The sequence below is a fragment of the Lissotriton vulgaris genome, chromosome 1_1 (genome assembly GCF_964263255.1).
Source record: "Lissotriton vulgaris chromosome 1_1, aLisVul1.2, whole genome shotgun sequence".
In the NCBI taxonomy this organism is placed as follows: Eukaryota; Metazoa; Chordata; class Amphibia; order Caudata; family Salamandridae; genus Lissotriton; species Lissotriton vulgaris.
In genome coordinates this window covers 292514649-292533144 of record NC_141685.1, presented here as the reverse complement: position 1 = coordinate 292533144, position 18496 = coordinate 292514649, and the positions used below count along the sequence as shown (strand labels likewise).

Below are 18496 nucleotides of genomic sequence, written 5' to 3'. Positions count from 1 at the left end.
TGCACTCTGAAGCTCCACTCTGCACTCTGAAGCTCCACTCTGAATCTGAACTCTGAAGCTCCACTCTGAATCTGCACTCTGAAGCTCCACTCTGCACTCTGAAGCTCCACTCTGAATCTGAACTCTGAAGCTCCACTCTGAATCTGCACTCTGCACTCTGAATCTGCACTCTGAATCTACACTCTGCACTCTGAATCTCCACTCTGCACTCTGAAGCTCTACTCTGCACTCTGAAGCTCCACTCTGAATCTCCACTCTGCACTCTGAAGCTCCACTCTGAATCTCCACTCTGCACTCTGAATCTCCACTCTGCACTCTGAATCTCCACTCTGCACTCTGAAGCTCCACTCTGCACTCTGAAGCTCCACTCTGCACTCTGAAGCTCCACTCTGCACTCTGAAGCTCCACTCTGCACTCTGAATCTCAACTCTGAAGCTCCACTCTCCACTCTGAATCTCCACTCTGAAGCTCCACTCTGAATCTCCACTCTGAATCTCCACTCTCCACTCTGAAGCTCCACTCTGAAGCTCTACTCTGCACTCTGCAGCTCCACTCTGAAGCTCTACTCTGCACTCTGAAGCTCCACTCTGAAGCTCTACTCTGCACTCTGAAGCTCCACTCTGAAGCTCCACTCTGAAGCTCCACTCTGAAGCTCCACTCTGAAGCTCCACTCTGCACTCTGAAGCTCCACTCTGAAGCTCCACTCTGAAGCTCCACTTTGAAGCTCCACTTTGAAGCTCCACTTTGAAGCTCCACTCTGAAGCTCCACTCTGAAGCTCCACTCTGCACTCTGAAGCTCCACTCTGAAGCTCCGCTCTGAAGCTCCACTCTGAAGCTCCACTCTGAAGCTCCACTCTGAAGCTCCACTCTGAAGCTCCACTCTGCACTCTGAAGCTCCACTCTGAAGCTCCGCTCTGCACTCTGAAGCTCCACTCTGAAGCTCCACTCTGAAGCTCCGCTCTGCACTCTGAAGCTCCACTCTGAAGCTCCACTCTGAAGCTCCGCTCTGCACTCTGAAGCTCCACTCTGAAGCTCCACTCTGCACTCTGAAGCTCCACTCTGAAGCTCCACTCTGCACTCTGAAGCTCCACTCTGAAGCTCCACTCTGCACTCTGAAGCTCCACTCTGAATCTGCACTCTGAAGCTCCACTCTGCACTCTGAAGCTCCACTCTGAAGCTCCACTCTGCACTCTGAAGCTCCACTCTGAAGCTCCACTCTGCACTCTGAAGCTCCACTCTGCACTCTGAAGCTCCACTCTGAAGCTCCACTCTGCACTCTGAAGCTCCACTCTGCACTCTGAAGCTCCACTCTGAAGCTCCACTCTGAAGCTCCACTCTGAAGCTCCACTCTGAAGCTCCACTCTGAAGCTCCACTCTGAAGCTGCACTCTGAAGCTCCACTCTGAAGCTCCACTCTGAAGCTCCACTCTGAAGCTCCACTTTGAAGCTCCACTCTGAAGCTCCACTCTGAAGCTCCACTCTGAAGCTCCACTCTGAAGCTCCACTCTGCACTCTGAAGCTCCACTCTGAAGCTCCGCTCTGAAGCTCCACTCTGAAGCTCCACTCTGAAGCTCCACTCTGAAGCTCCACTCTGCACTCTGAAGCTCCACTCTGAAGCTCCGCTCTGAAGCTCCGCTCTGAAGCTCCACTCTGAAGCTCCACTCTGAAGCTCCGCTCTGAAGCTCTGCTCTGAAGCTCCACTCTGAAGCTCCGCTCTGAAGCTCCGCTCTGAAGCTCCACTCTGCACTCTGAAGCTCCACTCTGAAGCTCCACTCTGCACTCTGAAGCTCCACTCTGAAGCTCCACTCTGCACTCTGAAGCTCCACTCTGAAGCTCCACTCTGCACTCTGAAGCTCCACTCTGAAGCTCCACTCTGCACTCTGAAGCTCCACTCTGAATCTGCACTCTGAAGCTCCACTCTGCACTCTGAAGCTCCACTCTGAAGCTCCACTCTGCACTCTGAAGCTCCACTCTGAAGCTCCACTCTGCACTCTGAAGCTCCACTCTGAAGCTCCACTCTGCACTCTGAAGCTCCACTCCGCACTCTGAAGCTCCACTCTGAAGCTCCACTCTGAAGCTCCACTCTGAAGCTCCACTCTGCACTCTGAAGCTCCACTCTGCACTCTGAAGCTCCACTCTGAAGCTCCACTCTGAAGCTCCACTCTGAAGCTCTACTCTGCACTCTGAAGCTCCACTCTGAAGCTCCACTCTGAAGCTCCACTCTGAAGCTCCACTCTGCAGCTCCACTCTGAAGCTCCACTCTGAAGCTCCACTTTGAAGCTCCACTCTGAAGCTCCACTCTGCACTCTGAAGCTCCACTCTGAAGCTCCACTCTGCACTCTGAAGCTCCACTCTGCACTCTGAAGCTCCACTCTGCACTCTGAAGCTCCACTCTGCACTCTGAAGCTCCACTCTGAAGCTCCACTCTGAAGCTCCACTCTGAAGCTCCACTCTGCACTCTGAAGCTCCACTCTGAAGCTCCACTCTGAAGCTCCACTCTGCACTCTGAAGCTCCACTCTGAAGCTCCGCTCTGAAGCTCCACTCTGAAGCTCCACTCTGAAGCTCCACTCTGCACTCTGAAGCTCCACTCTGAAGCTCCACTCTGCACTCTGAAGCTCCACTCTGAAGCTCCACTCTGCACTCTGAAGCTCCACTCTGAAGCTCCACTCTGCACTCTGAAGCTCCACTCTGAATCTGCACTCTGAAGCTCCACTCTGAATCTGTACTCTGAAGCTCCACTCTGCACTCTGAAGCTCCACTCTGAAGCTCCACTCTGCACTCTGAAGCTCCACTCTGAAGCTCCACTCTGCACTCTGAAGCTCCACTCTGAAGCTCCACTCTGCACTCTGAAGCTCCACTCTGCACTCTGAAGCTCCACTCTGCACTCTGAAGCTCCACTCTGCACTCTGAAGCTCCACTCTGCACTCTGAAGCTCCACTCCGCACTCTGAAGCTCCACTCTGAAGCTCCACTCTGAAGCTCCACTCTGAAGCTGCACTCTGAAGCTCCACTCTGAAGCTCCACTCTGAAGCTCCACTCTGAAGCTCCACTCTGAAGCTCCACTCTGCACTCTGAAGCTCCACTCTGAAGCTCCACTCTGAAGCTCCACTCTGAAGCTCCACTCTGAAGCTGCACTCTGAAGCTCCACTCTGAAGCTCCACTCTGAAGCTCCACTCTGAAGCTCCACTCTGCACTCTGAAGCTCCACTCTGAAGCTCCACTCTGAAGCTCCACTCTGAAGCTCCACTCTGAAGCTCTACTCTGAAGCTCTACTCTGAAGCTCTACTCTGAAGCTCTACTCTGCACTCTGAAGCTCCACTCTGAATCTCCACTCTGAAGCTCCACTCTGAAGCTCCACTCTGAAGCTCCACTCTGCACTCTGAAGCTCCACTCTGAAGCTCCACTCTGAAGCTCCACTTTGAAGCTCCACTCTGAAGCTCCACTCTGAAGCTCCACTCTGAAGCTCCACTCTGAAGCTCCACTCTGAAGCTCCACTCTGCACTCTGAAGCTCCACTCTGAAGCTCCACTCTGAATCTCCACTCTGAAGCTCCACTCTGCACTCTGAAGCTCCACTCTGAAGCTCCACTCTGAAGCTCCACTCTGAAGCTCCACTCTGAAGCTCCGCTCTGAAGCTCCACTCTGAAGCTCCACTCTGAAGCTCCACTCTGAAGCTCCACTCTGAAGCTCCTCTCTGCACTCTGAAGCTCCACTCTGAAGCTCCACTCTGCACTCTAAAGCTCCACTCTGCACTCTGAAGCTCCACTCTGAAGCTCCACTCTGCACTCTGAAGCTCCACTCTGAAGCTCCACTCTGCACTCTGAAGCTCCACTCTGAATCTGCACTCTGAAGCTCCACTCTGCACTCTGAAGCTCCACTCTGAAGCTCCACTCTGCACTCTGAAGCTCCACTCTGAAGCTCCACTCTGCACTCTGAAGCTCCACTCTGAAGCTCCACTCTGCACTCTGAAGCTCCACTCCGCACTCTGAAGCTCCACTCTGAAGCTCCACTCTGAAGCTCCACTCTGAAGCTCCACTCTGAAGCTCCACTCTGAAGCTCCACTCTGAAGCTGCACTCTGAAGCTCCACTCTGAAGCTCCACTCTGAAGCTCCACTCTGAAGCTCCACTTTGAAGCTCCACTTTGAAGCTCCACTCTGAAGCTCCACTCTGAAGCTCCACTCTGCACTCTGAAGCTCCACTCTGAAGCTCCGCTCTGAAGCTCCACTCTGAAGCTCCACTCTGAAGCTCCACTCTGAAGCTCCACTCTGAAGCTCCACTCTGCACTCTGAAGCTCCACTCTGAAGCTCCGCTCTGAAGCTCCGCTCTGAAGCTCCACTCTGAAGCTCCGCTCTGAAGCTCCACTCTGAAGCTCCGCTCTGAAGCTCCACTCTGAAGCTCCACTCTGAAGCTCCGCTCTGAAGCTCCGCTCTGAAGCTCCACTCTGCACTCTGAAGCTCCACTCTGAAGCTCCACTCTGCACTCTGAAGCTCCACTCTGAAGCTCCACTCTGCACTCTGAAGCTCCACTCTGAAGCTCCACTCTGCACTCTGAAGCTCCACTCTGAAGCTCCACTCTGCACTCTGAAGCTCCATTCTGAATCTGCACTCTGAAGCTCCACTCTGAAGCTCCACTCTGAAGCTCCACTCTGCACTCTGAAGCTCCACTCTGAAGCTCCACTCTGCACTCTGAAGCTCCACTCTGCACTCTGAAGCTCCACTCTGAAGCTCCACTCTGCACTCTGAAGCTCCACTCTGCACTCTGAAGCTCCACTCTGAAGCTCCACTCTGCACTCTGAAGCTCCACTCTGACGCTCCACTCTGAAGCTCCACTCGGAAGCTCCACTCTGAAGCTCCACTCTGCACTCTGAAGCTCCACTCTGAAGCTCCACTCTGAAGCTCCACTCTGAAGCTGCACTCTGAAGCTCCACTCTGAAGCTCCACTCTGAAGCTCCACTCTGAAGCTCCACTCTGAAGCTCCACTCTGCACTCTGAAGCTCCACTCTGAAGCTCCACTCTGAAGCTCCACTCTGAAGCTCCACTCTGAAGCTCTACTCTGAAGCTCTACTCTGAAGCTCTACTCTGAAGCTCTACTCTGCACTCTGAAGCTCCACTCTGAAGCTCCACTCTGAAGCTCCACTCTGCACTCTGAAGCTCCACTCTGAAGCTCCACTCTAAAGCTCCACTCTGAAGCTCCACTCTGAAGCTCCACTCTGAAGCTCCACTCTGAAGCTCCACTCTGCACTCTGAAGCTCCACTCTGAAGCTCCACTCTGAATCTCCACTCTGAAGCTCCACTCTGCACTCTGAAGCTCCACTCTGAAGCTCCACTCTGAAGCTCCACTCTGAAGCTCCACTCTGCACTCTGAAGCTCCACTCTGAAGCTCCACTCTGCACTCTGAAGCTCCACTCTGAAGCTCCACTCTGAAGCTCCGCTCTGAAGCTCCACTCTGAAGCTCCACTCTGAAGCTCCACTCTGCACTCTGAAGCTCCACTCTGAAGCTCCACTCTGCACTCTGAAGCTCCACTCTGAAGCTCCACTCTGCACTCTGAAGCTCCACTCTGAAGCTCCACTCTGCACTCTGAAGCTCCACTCTGAATCTGCACTCTGAAGCTCCACTCTGAAGCTCCACTCTGAAGCTCCACTCTGAAGCTCCACTCTGCACTCTGAAGCTCCACTCTGAATCTGCACTCTGAAGCTCCACTCTGAAGCTCCACTCTGCACTCTGAAGCTCCACTCTGAAGCTCCACTCTGCACTCTGAAGCTCCACTCTGAAGCTCCACTCTGAAGCTCCACTCTGAAGCTCCACTCTGAAGCTCCACTCTGCACTCTGAAGCTCCACTCTGAATCTGCACTCTGAAGCTCCACTCTGAAGCTCCACTCTGAAGCTCCACTCTGAAGCTCCACTCTGCACTCTGAAGCTCCACTCTGAATCTGCACTCTGAAGCTCCACTCTGAATCTGCACTCTGAAGCTCCACTCTGCACTCTGAAGCTCCACTCTGAAGCTCCACTCTGAAGCTCCACTCTGAAGCTCCACTCTGAAGCTCCACTCTGAAGCTCCACTCTGCACTCTGAAGCTCCACTCTGAAGCTCCACTCTGAAGCTCCACTCTGAAGCTCCACTCTGCACTCTGAAGCTCCACTCTGAAGCTCCACTCTGCACTCTGAAGCTCCACTCTGAAGCTCCACTCTGAAGCTCCACTTTGAAGCTCCACTCTGAAGCTCCACTCTGAAGCTCCACTCTGCACTCTGAAGCTCCACTCTGAATCTGCACTCTGAAGCTCCACTCTGAATCTGCACTCTGAAGCTCCACTCTGCACTCTGAAGCTCCACTCTGAAGCTCCACTCTGAAGCTCCACTCTGAAGCTCCACTCTGAAGCTCCACTCTGCACTCTGAAGCTCCACTCTGAAGCTCCACTCTGCACTCTGAAGCTCCACTCCGCACTCTGAAGCTCCACTCTGAAGCTCCACTCTGAAGCTCCACTCTGAAGCTCCACTCTGCACTCTGAAGCTCCACTCTGCACTCTGAAGCTCCACTCTGAAGCTCCACTCTGAAGCTCCACTCTGAAGCTCTACTCTGCACTCTGAAGCTCCACTCTGAAGCTCCACTCTGAAGCTCCACTCTGAAGCTCCACTCTGCAGCTCCACTCTGAAGCTCCACTCTGAAGCTCCACTTTGAAGCTCCACTCTGAAGCTCCACTCTGCACTCTGAAGCTCCACTCTGAAGCTCCACTCTGCACTCTGAAGCTCCACTCTGCACTCTGAAGCTCCACTCTGCACTCTGAAGCTCCACTCTGCACTCTGAAGCTCCACTCTGAAGCTCCACTCTGAAGCTCCACTCTGAAGCTCCACTCTGCACTCTGAAGCTCCACTCTGAAGCTCCACTCTGAAGCTCCACTCTGCACTCTGAAGCTCCACTCTGAAGCTCCGCTCTGAAGCTCCACTCTGAAGCTCCACTCTGAAGCTCCACTCTGCACTCTGAAGCTCCACTCTGAAGCTCCACTCTGCACTCTGAAGCTCCACTCTGAAGCTCCACTCTGCACTCTGAAGCTCCACTCTGAAGCTCCACTCTGCACTCTGAAGCTCCACTCTGAATCTGCACTCTGAAGCTCCACTCTGAATCTGTACTCTGAAGCTCCACTCTGCACTCTGAAGCTCCACTCTGAAGCTCCACTCTGCACTCTGAAGCTCCACTCTGAAGCTCCACTCTGCACTCTGAAGCTCCACTCTGAAGCTCCACTCTGCACTCTGAAGCTCCACTCTGCACTCTGAAGCTCCACTCTGCACTCTGAAGCTCCACTCTGCACTCTGAAGCTCCACTCTGCACTCTGAAGCTCCACTCCGCACTCTGAAGCTCCACTCTGAAGCTCCACTCTGAAGCTCCACTCTGAAGCTGCACTCTGAAGCTCCACTCTGAAGCTCCACTCTGAAGCTCCACTCTGAAGCTCCACTCTGAAGCTCCACTCTGCACTCTGAAGCTCCACTCTGAAGCTCCACTCTGAAGCTCCACTCTGAAGCTCCACTCTGAAGCTGCACTCTGAAGCTCCACTCTGAAGCTCCACTCTGAAGCTCCACTCTGAAGCTCCACTCTGCACTCTGAAGCTCCACTCTGAAGCTCCACTCTGAAGCTCCACTCTGAAGCTCCACTCTGAAGCTCTACTCTGAAGCTCTACTCTGAAGCTCTACTCTGAAGCTCTACTCTGCACTCTGAAGCTCCACTCTGAAGCTCCACTCTGAAGCTCCACTCTGAAGCTCCACTCTGAAGCTCCACTCTGCACTCTGAAGCTCCACTCTGAAGCTCCACTCTGAAGCTCCACTTTGAAGCTCCACTCTGAAGCTCCACTCTGAAGCTCCACTCTGAAGCTCCACTCTGAAGCTCCACTCTGAAGCTCCACTCTGCACTCTGAAGCTCCACTCTGAAGCTCCACTCTGAATCTCCACTCTGAAGCTCCACTCTGCACTCTGAAGCTCCACTCTGAAGCTCCACTCTGAAGCTCCACTCTGAAGCTCCACTCTGAAGCTCCGCTCTGAAGCTCCACTCTGAAGCTCCACTCTGAAGCTCCACTCTGAAGCTCCACTCTGAAGCTCCTCTCTGCACTCTGAAGCTCCACTCTGAAGCTCCACTCTGCACTCTAAAGCTCCACTCTGCACTCTGAAGCTCCACTCTGAAGCTCCACTCTGCACTCTGAAGCTCCACTCTGAAGCTCCACTCTGCACTCTGAAGCTCCACTCTGAATCTGCACTCTGAAGCTCCACTCTGCACTCTGAAGCTCCACTCTGAAGCTCCACTCTGCACTCTGAAGCTCCACTCTGAAGCTCCACTCTGCACTCTGAAGCTCCACTCTGCACTCTGAAGCTCCACTCCGCACTCTGAAGCTCCACTCTGAAGCTCCACTCTGAAGCTCCACTCTGAAGCTCCACTCTGAAGCTCCACTCTGAAGCTCCACTCTGAAGCTGCACTCTGAAGCTCCACTCTGAAGCTCCACTCTGAAGCTCCACTCTGAAGCTCCACTTTGAAGCTCCACTTTGAAGCTCCACTCTGAAGCTCCACTCTGAAGCTCCACTCTGCACTCTGAAGCTCCACTCTGAAGCTCCGCTCTGAAGCTCCACTCTGAAGCTCCACTCTGAAGCTCCACTCTGAAGCTCCACTCTGAAGCTCCACTCTGCACTCTGAAGCTCCACTCTGAAGCTCCACTCTGAAGCTCCGCTCTGAAGCTCCACTCTGAAGCTCCGCTCTGAAGCTCCACTCTGAAGCTCCACTCTGAAGCTCCGCTCTGAAGCTCCGCTCTGAAGCTCCACTCTGCACTCTGAAGCTCCACTCTGAAGCTCCACTCTGCACTCTGAAGCTCCACTCTGAAGCTCCACTCTGCACTCTGAAGCTCCACTCTGAAGCTCCACTCTGCACTCTGAAGCTCCACTCTGAAGCTCCACTCTGCACTCTGAAGCTCCATTCTGAATCTGCACTCTGAAGCTCCACTCTGAAGCTCCACTCTGAAGCTCCACTCTGAAGCTCCACTCTGAAGCTCCACTCTGCACTCTGAAGCTCCACTCTGCACTCTGAAGCTCCACTCTGAAGCTCCACTCTGCACTCTGAAGCTCCACTCTGCACTCTGAAGCTCCACTCTGAAGCTCCACTCTGCACTCTGAAGCTCCACTCTGCACTCTGAAGCTCCACTCTGAAGCTCCACTCTGCACTCTGAAGCTCCACTCTGACGCTCCACTCTGAAGCTCCACTCGGAAGCTCCACTCTGAAGCTCCACTCTGCACTCTGAAGCTCCACTCTGAAGCTCCACTCTGAAGCTCCACTCTGAAGCTGCACTCTGAAGCTCCACTCTGAAGCTCCACTCTGAAGCTCCACTCTGAAGCTCCACTCTGAAGCTCCACTCTGCACTCTGAAGCTCCACTCTGAAGCTCCACTCTGAAGCTCCACTCTGAAGCTCCACTCTGAAGCTCTACTCTGAAGCTCTACTCAGAAGCTCTACTCTGAAGCTCTACTCTGCACTCTGAAGCTCCACTCTGAAGCTCCACTCTGAAGCTCCACTCTGCACTCTGAAGCTCCACTCTGAAGCTCCACTCTAAAGCTCCACTCTGAAGCTCCACTCTGAAGCTCCACTCTGAAGCTCCACTCTGAAGCTCCACTCTGCACTCTGAAGCTCCACTCTGAAGCTCCACTCTGAATCTCCACTCTGAAGCTCCACTCTGCACTCTGAAGCTCCACTCTGAAGCTCCACTCTGAAGCTCCACTCTGAAGCTCCACTCTGCACTCTGAAGCTCCACTCTGAAGCTCCACTCTGCACTCTGAAGCTCCACTCTGAAGCTCCACTCTGAAGCTCCGCTCTGAAGCTCCACTCTGAAGCTCCACTCTGAAGCTCCACTCTGAAGCTCCACTCTGCACTCTGAAGCTCCACTCTGAAGCTCCACTCTGCACTCTGAAGCTCCACTCTGAAGCTCCACTCTGCACTCTGAAGCTCCACTCTGAAGCTCCACTCTGCACTCTGAAGCTCCACTCTGAATCTGCACTCTGAAGCTCCACTCTGAAGCTCCACTCTGAAGCTCCACTCTGAAGCTCCACTCTGCACTCTGAAGCTCCACTCTGAATCTGCACTCTGAAGCTCCACTCTGAAGCTCCACTCTGCACTCTGAAGCTCCACTCTGAAGCTCCACTCTGCACTCTGAAGCTCCACTCTGAAGCTCCACTCTGAAGCTCCACTCTGAAGCTCCACTCTGAAGCTCCACTCTGCACTCTGAAGCTCCACTCTGAATCTGCACTCTGAAGCTCCACTCTGAAGCTCCACTCTGAAGCTCCACTCTGAAGCTCCACTCTGCACTCTGAAGCTCCACTCTGAATCTGCACTCTGAAGCTCCACTCTGAATCTGCACTCTGAAGCTCCACTCTGCACTCTGAAGCTCCACTCTGAAGCTCCACTCTGAAGCTCCACTCTGAAGCTCCACTCTGAAGCTCCACTCTGAAGCTCCACTCTGCACTCTGAAGCTCCACTCTGAAGCTCCACTCTGAAGCTCCACTCTGAAGCTCCACTCTGCACTCTGAAGCTCCACTCTGAAGCTCCACTCTGCACTCTGAAGCTCCACTCTGAAGCTCCACTCTGAAGCTCCACTTTGAAGCTCCACTCTGAAGCTCCACTCTGAAGCTCCACTCTGCACTCTGAAGCTCCACTCTGAATCTGCACTCTGAAGCTCCACTCTGAATCTGCACTCTGAAGCTCCACTCTGCACTCTGAAGCTCCACTCTGAAGCTCCACTCTGAAGCTCCACTCTGAAGCTCCACTCTGAAGCTCCACTCTGCACTCTGAAGCTCCACTCTGAAGCTCCACTCTGAAGCTCCACTCTGAAGCTCCACTCTGAAGCTCCACAGCTCCACTCTGAAGCTCCACTCTGAAGCTCCACTCTGAAGCTCCACTCTGCACTCTGAAGCTCCACTCTGAAGCTCCACTCTGAAGCTCCACTCTGAAGCTGCACTCTGAAGCTCCACTCTGAAGCTCCACTCTGAAGCTCCACTCTGAAGCTCCACTCTGCACTCTGAAGCTCCACTCTGAAGCTCCACTCTGAAGCTCCACTCTGAAGCTCCACTCTGAAGCTCTACACTGAAGCTCTACTCTGCACTCTGAAGCTCCACTCTGAAGCTCCACTCTACACTCTGAAGCTCCACTCTGAAGCTCCACTCTGAAGCTCCACTCTGAAGCTCCACTCTGAAGCTCCACTCTGCACTCTGAAGCTCCACTCTGAAGCTCCACTCTGAAGCTCCACTCTGAAGCTCCACTCTGAAGCTCTACTCTGAAGCTCTACTCTGCACTCTGAAGCTCCACTCTGAAGCTCCACTCTACACTCTGAAGCTCCACTCTGAAGCTCCACTCTGAAGCTCCACTCTGAAGCTCCACTCTGAAGCTCCACTCTGAAGCTCCACTCTGCACTCTGAAGCTCCACTCTGAATCTGCACTCTGAAGCTCCACTCTGAATCTGCACTCTGAAGCTCCACTCTGAAGCTCCACTCTGAATCTGCACTCTGAAGCTCCACTCTGAAGCTCCACTCTGAAGCTGCACTCTGAAGCTCCACTCTGAAGCTCCACTCTGAAGCTCCACTCTGAAGCTCCACTCTGAAGCTCCACTCTGAAGCTCCACTCTGAAGCTCCACTCTGAAGCTGCACTCTGAAGCTCCACTCTGAAGCTCCACTCTGCACTCTGAAGCTCCACTCTGAAGCTCCACTCTGAAGCTCCACTCTGAAGCTCCACTCTGAAGCTCTACTCTGCACTCTGAAGCTCCACTCTGAAGCTCCACTCTGAAGCTCCACTCTGAAGCTCCACTCTGCACTCTGAAGCTCCACTCTGAAGCTCCACTCTGCACTCTGAAGCTCCACTCTGAAGCTCCACTTTGAAGCTCCACTCTGAAGCTCCACTCTGCACTCTGAAGCTCCACTCTGAAGCTCCACTCTGCACTCTGAAGCTCCACTCTGAAGCTCCACTCTGCACTCTGAAGCTCCACTCTGAATCTGCACTCTGAAGCTCCACTCTGAATCTGCACTCTGAAGCTCCACTCTGAAGCTCCACTCTGCACTCTGAAGCTCCACTCTGAAGCTCCACTCTGAAGCTCCACTCTGAAGCTCCACTCTGCACTCTGAAGCTCCACTCTGAAGCTCCACTCTGCACTCTGAAGCTCCACTCTGAAGCTCCACTCTGAAGCTCCACTCTGAAGCTCCACTCTGAAGCTCCGCTCTGAAGCTCCACTCTGAAGCTCCACTCTGAAGCTCCACTCTGAAGCTCCACTCTGAAGCTCCACTCTGCACTCTGAAGCTCCACTCTGAAGCTCCACTCTGAAGCTCCACTCTGAAGCTCCACTCTGCACTCTGAAGCTCCACTCTGAAGCTCCACTCTGAAGCTCCACTCTGAAGCTCCACTCTGAAGCTCTACTCTGAAGCTCTACTCTGCACTCTGAAGCTCCACTCTGAAGCTCCACTCTACACTCTGAAGCTCCACTCTGAAGCTCCACTCTGAAGCTCCACTCTGAAGCTCCACTCTGAAGCTCCACTCTGAAGCTCCACTCTGCACTCTGAAGCTCCACTCTGAATCTGCACTCTGAAGCTCCACTCTGAATCTGCACTCTGAAGCTCCACTCTGAAGCTCCACTCTGAATCTGCACTCTGAAGCTCCACTCTGAAGCTCCACTCTGAAGCTCCACTCTGAAGCTGCACTCTGAAGCTCCACTCTGAAGCTCCACTCTGAAGCTCCACTCTGAAGCTCCACTCTGAAGCTCCACTCTGAAGCTTCACTCTGAAGCTCCACTCTGAAGCTCCACTCTGAAGCTGCACTCTGAAGCTCCACTCTGAAGCTCCACTCTGCACTCTGAAGCTCCACTCTGAAGCTCCACTCTGAAGCTCCACTCTGAAGCTCCACTCTGAAGCTCCACTCTGAAGCTCCACTCTGAAGCTCTACTCTGCACTCTGAAGCTCCACTCTGAAGCTCCACTCTGAAGCTCCACTCTGAAGCTCCACTCTGAAGCTCCACTCTGAAGCTCCACTCTGAAGCTGCACTCTGAAGCTCCAACCTGAAGCTCCACTCTGCACTCTGAAGCTCCACTCTGAAGCTCCACTCTGAAGCTCCACTCTGAAGCTCCACTCTGAAGCTCTACTCTGCACTCTGAAGCTCCACTCTGAAGCTCCACTCTGAAGCTCCACTCTGAAGCTCCACTCTGCACTCTGAAGCTCCACTCTGAAGCTCCACTCTGCACTCTGAAGCTCCACTCTGAAGCTCCACTTTGAAGCTCCACTCTGAAGCTCCACTCTGCACTCTGAAGCTCCACTCTGAAGCTCCACTCTGCACTCTGAAGCTCCACTCTGAAGCTCCACTCTGCACTCTGAAGCTCCACTCTGAATCTGCACTCTGAAGCTCCACTCTGAATCTGCACTCTGAAGCTCCACTCTGAAGCTCCACTCTGCACTCTGAAGCTCCACTCTGAAGCTCCACTCTGAAGCTCCACTCTGAAGCTCCACTCTGCACTCTGAAGCTCCACTCTGAAGCTCCACTCTGCACTCTGAAGCTCCACTCTGAAGCTCCACTCTGAAGCTCCACTCTGAAGCTCCACTCTGAAGCTCCGCTCTGAAGCTCCACTCTGAAGCTCCACTCTGAAGCTCCACTCTGAAGCTCCACTCTGAAGCTCCACTCTGCACTCTGAAGCTCCACTCTGAAGCTCCACTCTGAAGCTCCACTCTGAAGCTCCACTCTGCACTCTGAAGCTCCACTCTGAAGCTCCACTCTGAAGCTCCACTCTGAAGCTCCACTCTGAAGCTCTACTCTGAAGCTCTACTCTGCACTCTGAAGCTCCACTCTGAAGCTCCACTCTACACTCTGAAGCTCCACTCTGAAGCTCCACTCTGAAGCTCCACTCTGAAGCTCCACTCTGAAGCTCCACTCTGAAGCTCCACTCTGCACTCTGAAGCTCCACTCTGAATCTGCACTCTGAAGCTCCACTCTGAATCTGCACTCTGAAGCTCCACTCTGAAGCTCCACTCTGAATCTGCACTCTGAAGCTCCACTCTGAAGCTCCACTCTGAAGCTCCACTCTGAAGCTGCACTCTGAAGCTCCACTCTGAAGCTCCACTCTGAAGCTCCACTCTGAAGCTCCACTCTGAAGCTCCACTCTGAAGCTTCACTCTGAAGCTCCACTCTGAAGCTCCACTCTGAAGCTGCACTCTGAAGCTCCACTCTGAAGCTCCACTCTGCACTCTGAAGCTCCACTCTGAAGCTCCACTCTGAAGCTCCACTCTGAAGCTCCACTCTGAAGCTCCACTCTGAAGCTCCACTCTGAAGCTCTACTCTGCACTCTGAAGCTCCACTCTGAAGCTCCACTCTGAAGCTCCACTCTGAAGCTCCACTCTGCACTCTGAAGCTCCACTCTGAAGCTCCACTCTGCACTCTGAAGCTCCACTCTGAAGCTCCACTCTGAAGCTCCACTTTGAAGCTCCACTCTGAAGCTCCACTCTGCACTCTGAAGCTCCACTCTGAAGCTCCACTCTGCACTCTGAAGCTCCACTCTGAATCTGCACTCTGAAGCTCCACTCTGAATCTGCACTCTGAAGCTCCACTCTGAAGCTCCACTCTGCACTCTGAAGCTCCACTCTGAAGCTCCACTCTGAAGCTCCACTCTGAAGCTCCACTCTGCACTCTGAAGCTCCACTCTGAAGCTCCACTCTGCACTCTGAAGCTCCACTCTGAAGCTCCACTCTGAAGCTCCACTCTGAAGCTCCGCTCTGAAGCTCCACTCTGAAGCTCCACTCTGAAGCTCCACTCTGAAGCTCCACTCTGAAGCTCCACTCTGCACTCTGAAGCTCCACTCTGAAGCTCCACTCTGAAGCTCCACTCTGAAGCTCCACTCTAAAGCTCCACTCTGAAGCTCCACTCGGAAGCTCCACTCTGAAGCTCCACTCTGCACTCTGAAGCTCCACTCTGAATCTGCACTCTGAAGCTCCACTCTGAATCTGCACTCTGAAGCTCCACTCTGAATCTGCACTCTGAAGCTCCACTCTCCACTCTGAAGCTCCACTCTGAAGCTCCACTCTGAATCTCCACTCTGAAGCTCCACTCTGAAGCTCCACTCTGAAGCTCCACTCTGCACTCTGAAGCTCCACTCTGAAGCTCCACTCTGAAGCTCCACTCTGAAGCTCCACTCTGAAGCTCTACTCTGAAGCTCTACTCTGCACTCTGAAGCTCCACTCTGAAGCTCCACTCTGAAGCTCCACTCTGAAGCTCCACTCTGAAGCTCCACTCTGCACTCTGAAGCTCCACTCTGCACTCTGAAGCTCCACTCTGAAGCTCCACTCTGCACTCTGAAGCTCCACTCTGAAGCTCCACTCTGAAGCTCCACTCTGAAGCTCCACTCTGAAGCTCTACTCTGAAGCTCTACTCTGCACTCTGAAGCTCCACTCTGAAGCTCTACTCTGCACTCTGAAGCTCCACTCTGAAGCTCCACTCTGAAGCTCCACTCTGAAGCTCCACTCTGCACTCTGAAGCTCCACTCTGCACTCTGAAGCTCCACTCTGAAGCTCCACTCTGCACTCTGAAGCTCCACTCTGAAGCTCCACTCTGAAGCTCCACTCTGAAGCTCCACTCTGAAGCTCTACTCTGAAGCTCTACTCTGCACTCTGAAGCTCCACTCTGAAGCTCCACTCTGAAGCTCCACTCTGCACTCTGAAGCTCCACTCTGCACTCTGAAGCTCCACTCTGAAGCTCCACTCTGCACTCTGAAGCTCCACTCTGAATCTGCACTCTGAAGCTCCACTCTGAAGCTCCACTCTGAAGCTCCACTCTGCACTCTGAAGCTCCACTCTGAATCTGCACTCTGAAGCTCCACTCTGAATCTGCACTCTGAAGCTCCACTCTGCACTCTGAAGCTCCACTCTGAAGCTCCACTCTGAAGCTCCACTCTGAAGCTCCACTCTGAAGCTCTACTCTGCACTCTGAAGCTCCACTCTGAAGCTCCACTCTGAAGCTCCACTCTGAAGCTCCACTCTGCACTCTGAAGCTCCACTCTGAAGCTCCACTCTGAAGCTCCACTTTGAAGCTCCACTCTGAAGCTCCACTCTGAAGCTCCACTCTGAAGCTCCACTCTGCACTCTGAAGCTCCACTCTGAAGCTCCACTCTGAATCTGCACTCTGAAGCTCCACTCTGCACTCTGAAGCTCCACTCTGAAGCTCCACTCGGAAGCTCCACTCTGCACTCTGAAGCTCCACTCTGAATCTCCACTCTGAAGCTCCACTCTGAAGCTCCACTCTGAAGCTCCACTCTGCACTCTGAAGCTCCACTCTGAAGCTCCACTCTGAAGCTCCACTCTGAAGCTCCACTCTGCACTCTGAAGCTCCACTCTGCACTCTGAAGCTCCACTCTGAAGCTCCACTCTGAAGCTCCACTCTGAAGCTCCACTCTGAAGCTCCACTCTGCACTCTGAAGCTCCACTCTGAAGCTCCACTCTGCACTCTGAAGCTCCACTCTGAAGCTCCACTCTGCACTCTGAAGCTCCACTCTGAAGCTCCACTCTGAAGCTCCACTCTGAAGCTCCACTCTGCACTCTGAAGCTCCACTCTGAAGCTCCACTCTGAAGCTCCACTCTGCACTCTGCACTCTGCACTCTGGAATCTGAATCTCCACTCTGCACTCTGAATCTCCACTCTGCACTCTGCACACGCAATTTTGGGTGGGCGACAGGTAAAACACCAAGGCTGTCTAACCTTGATTCCACCTCATATCTCTTTCATGAACCACCATACATGTCCTGCCCATTTATTTCACTCATGCATGGGTTTTTTTAATCCCTGCTTTCTCCCTTTGTCAGCGTTTTACCGCCATTTTCTTTATCAGTCTTCACCCCGTTTCTCTCTCTTATTTTGGATGGAGGCTGGTGTTAAAACAATAATAAGTGCAGGTTTTCACATACGAGCGCTGGTGGACCCCTGCAACCAGCTCAGCTGCTCAAAGTAAGCACGGTATAATCTTCATGCCTCCTACTTTCCCTGCAGCCAACCATCTCCTCGGATGACGGGCTGCCGGCGATACCTCCCTGCAGCTTGGTTTGACCTTCATGCCCTTTCCCGGCGGGTGCCCTCAATCCCGGACCAGATTCGGGGGCGTTCCCGAGAAGAGGCTTTCGGCTGACGTAGCCAAAAGCCAAAGAATCTCGGGAACGCCCCCGTGTCTCCTCCGGCATTGACGGACAGGCCCCTCGTCCAATGGCTAGGCTCCATTTATGGAGCCAGCCAATGAATGACGAGGGCCGACCCAAACCCACACTACAGTTCTCATTAGGTTTTTGCCTGCGCAAAAAAGATGCGCAGAGCGCATCTTTTCGCGAGGCAAAACCTAAAAAGGACACATGGATGTCCATGAGAGCTGGACCCAGTGATAGTGACAAGCAGACAAGTGGTTGCAGCGTGTCAAGAGGCAGAGTGAGGCATAAGTGAGCTCTCCCTCATCCCCATGAGAGTCCTCACTGCCCAGACCCTGCTCTAATCGGGAATGGGTACACATCCAGGGACCATGAATGAACTTAAGCCAAGATGCAGTAGTGATGCAGTAGTAGTACATTTCTGCATCCTACCTCTTTCTGGGTCGTGAGTGAAGAGATGTTTGTCTGTCTTACTTTATTATATCTGATGAGTTTATTTTTTGCCCGCTGCCTATTAAAGTCTTTATGGTTGCTCCAAATGTTTTTCAAATGCCATTGGCTCTGTCCTGATGATGACCCTTGCAGTGTGATTCTTGGGTCGAAACATAGATAGCAATTACCGATTGTACTGTCACCTTCTAAGGGGTGGCCCTGAGTTTCAATATTAATTACTTTTTGACCTCTAGATTGCTGAATGTTAACAGCCATTCGTCTTACTTACTTTGTGCTGTATATTTGTGGTTTCACTTTTTCACGTTTGAATCTCTTGAGCACCACACCACCACTTGTTGTTTAGTAGCACTCTTTATCATACGTACTTTTTTCATAAACTGTCTCATTACTATGATTATGTGCTCTCTCAGGGTTTTCTTTGATGCCACTGACATACTGTTCATATATACATTTGCCTCTTTTTGTGTTGCTTTCAGGTACAACTTATTTGAATTCTAACGTTTAAGTTTATGACTAAATGACCCCGAAAGAGCCCTCCTTTTTTACATATATGGTAGGGCCTTAAAGCAAACCGTTGAAGCTCAGTCTTCTCAGCTCCCTCTTCATGGTGGTGGGGCACATACGAACTGTGAGATAATGATCAATACAGGGTTTTGGGGAGCTTTGTCTCTCACAATGTCCCCCTCACTACAAGTGGCTTCTTCTGCCATCAGTTCTGTGGTAGTCCATCCTTTGTTCGTCATTTCCTTCTCATCCCTCCAGTGTCTCATCCTCCTAAATACTGCTCCTCAATTATAGCCTCCCCACCCCTCCTTCATCAATAATTGTTTTTTTCTCTTGCTTGCCATACTCTGATGTGTTCCATTGTCCTCCTCACTCCTAA

The 18496-nt window shown here is 52.9% G+C and overlaps 1 protein-coding gene across 1 annotated transcript in view; it reads left to right on the top strand.

Moving 5' to 3' along the window:
• The window catches only part of B4GALT2 (beta-1,4-galactosyltransferase 2), an 875541-nt gene that overhangs the window by 507953 nt on the left and 349092 nt on the right, over positions 1-18496 (top strand). The window lies entirely within an intron of this gene.